The 2,531-nt window shown below is 41.5% G+C and overlaps 1 pseudogene; it reads right to left on the reverse strand.

Annotated features, from left to right (window-relative positions):
- Positions 1-641: 641 nt before the first annotated feature.
- On the reverse strand, positions 642-976 carry LOC101542667 (alpha-ketoglutarate dehydrogenase component 4-like; annotated as a pseudogene).
- Between the last annotated feature and the right edge of the window lie 1,555 nt (positions 977-2,531).

Genomic DNA, 2,531 nt, shown 5'->3' on the forward strand with positions numbered 1-2,531 from the left:
TTGACTTGTGTATATTAAACTATCCTTATATCTGTGGGATGAATCCCCTTTGTTCATCCTGTATGATAACCTTTTTGCTTTGTTCTTTTTGGAGTCAGTTTGTTAGTGCTTTGTTGAGGATCTGTGCATCTAAGTTTATCCGAGATACCTGTCTGTAAATCTTTTTTGTATTGTCTGCTTTTGGTATCAGAGTAATATGTGCTTCATAGAAACTGTTTGGGAGTGTTTTTGTTTATGCAATTGCCTGAGAAGGATTAACAGTAAGAACTCACTCCCTCATGAGCCTATCTGGGTCTGGGCTTTTGTTTCTGGGAAGAATTTTGATCACTATTTAGATTTTCTCAATAGTGAGGCCTGTTCAGGCATTCCATGTCACCTTTGTTCAGCCATTGGAGATTATGGGGGGTGGTCCAAGAATTTATCCATTTCTTCTAGGTTCTCTCTTTTTATTGCATAAAGATTTTTATAACAATCTCCAATGATCCTTTGAATTTCTGTTGTACCTGTTGTGATTTCTCCTATTTTGTTTCTGATTTGACTGATTAGATTTTCTCTCTGTAAATTTTTTTTTTTCATTTTGGAAGTCATTTATTGTAAAGAGGATTTTTTTGTCTGATGACAAACAGCCATATTCTGAGTGATTATTCTGGACCTTCAGGTTGGATAAATTAAATTTCTTCTTGAGAAACAAGTTTCCTCCTGTACTTCTGAGGTAATGTTTTTTATTATTTCTTCAGTATCTGGTGGACCTTGTTATATCAGCCAATCTGGTGCTTTACTTCCCTTAGAATGCTGTGACATTGAAGAAGAGTGAGAAGGTAACCCTCCTGATCCCAAAGCTTCAGACACATTGGGTTTAAGATTGTCTCTTCTGTCAGGAAACCTTATTAATGGAGTATGTGGCTTGACTACCTGAACAACCCTGCTGGCAGATGCCATCGTGCTGCCCATCATGACCCTGAGAAGGGGCAGCTTCCGGGGCACTCTCATGCCACTCTGTTAACTAAAGTTTTCTCTATCTGTGAACGTTGCTAGTGGTTTATTTATCTTATTTATTTAAATTTTTTGGATGTCTTTGGCTGTGGGAGCACTGCTCGGGGCGGGGAGGGAAGCTGGAGCCCATCCCCTCTGAGGGGCCCCGGGGAAGATAGCCAGGCTTGCGGGCAAGAGACTCTCTGAAAACAGCCTTTTCTGCTGGACTGGTGACTGCAGCCTGCCCAGAGTATGCAAGCCATAAATAATAGCAGACCTGACCCTAATCTTGGTCTCTTCTGGGGCCACTGCTGTTATCACCACTGGGGACCATGGGATGTAGGGCCACCAGCCGGTCAACCTGAATCTGTGAGACAAGTGAGTTGGCAGCCTGATGGTGCCCTCAGGTTTCCTGATACCTCCAAATCACCACTATGCCTCTGGCCAAGCTTCAACAACTCAGGGCAAAGTTTTCTGAGAAATTAAACTGCCAATTGTGGGAGCCACGCCCACAAACAACCTCTAGCTCAGCTATACAAGCTCATTTATCAGGCTTGCTTCAGAAACTCACAAATAAATCTTGAAAGAGATCAAAAGCTGTAGTTGATCTTGACCCCACACAAGTCTGAACAATCAGGGTCACAGTGGAGGGGTGTGGGTTAGCCCAATGCCTGCTCAAACAGAGCCCCCAGCACCTGCTTGCTTCTTTAATCAAAAAGTGCCACCATGACCCCAGCTGAACTTCAGTGTCTCTGGAAAGACCTCACTGACATACTAATTTGCTAAAAATACCGAGTATGTGGGTTCTATGACTGAAATCTGGCTTTCTCAGAGTTGGTATGGGCTACCTTCCTCCACCTCCCTTTAATTCCAGAAGCACCACAAGTCACGTCCATACCACAAAGTCACCACTCAGTTAAGTAAAGCTTCTCCAACTGTACCTTCCTGATAAAAAACCTGAACATCCTGAACAAACACGAGGACCTCTTAGTACCTGTATTGCAAACCATAAAGCACAAAGAGAGAGTGAGATAAAGAAGAAAGGAGCTTCTATAGAGGTTGTTGGTGGGGGGTGAGGTCGTAGGAGGGGGTGTGGGAGGGAAATTGGGGACATTAGTTGTGGGAAGTGTACAATGGTGAAGGGACGGGTGTTGGAACATTGTATGACAAATTCAATCATGAATAGCTTTGCAATGGTCTATCTCACAATGATTCAATTAACAAAAACTCAAAGAATCTAGAAGGATGAAAATATATTTAATTTATAATTTAATTTATAGTTCATTTAACATGGTCATAATGATTTTAACATTGATGGTTCTGATGTTCTTTTACTGTACCTCACAACCACCAACACACCACAATCCCTGTTACCTCTAGTCCACCTCTTCCTTTTTAAAATTTTTTGACCCTCTTTAAATTGCTTAGTAATCTGAATTTTGATATACAAGGGCAAGGGTTTCTTATCATTTGATAATGATTTTTCCCTTTTTTTGGTCTCTCTCTATATACCACAGATGTGTGTGTTCACCTGGTATTTGTCCTTCTGCTTTACTCAT

Source organism: Sorex araneus, chromosome 1 (genome assembly GCF_027595985.1).
Source record: "Sorex araneus isolate mSorAra2 chromosome 1, mSorAra2.pri, whole genome shotgun sequence".
In the NCBI taxonomy this organism is placed as follows: Eukaryota; Metazoa; Chordata; class Mammalia; order Eulipotyphla; family Soricidae; genus Sorex; species Sorex araneus.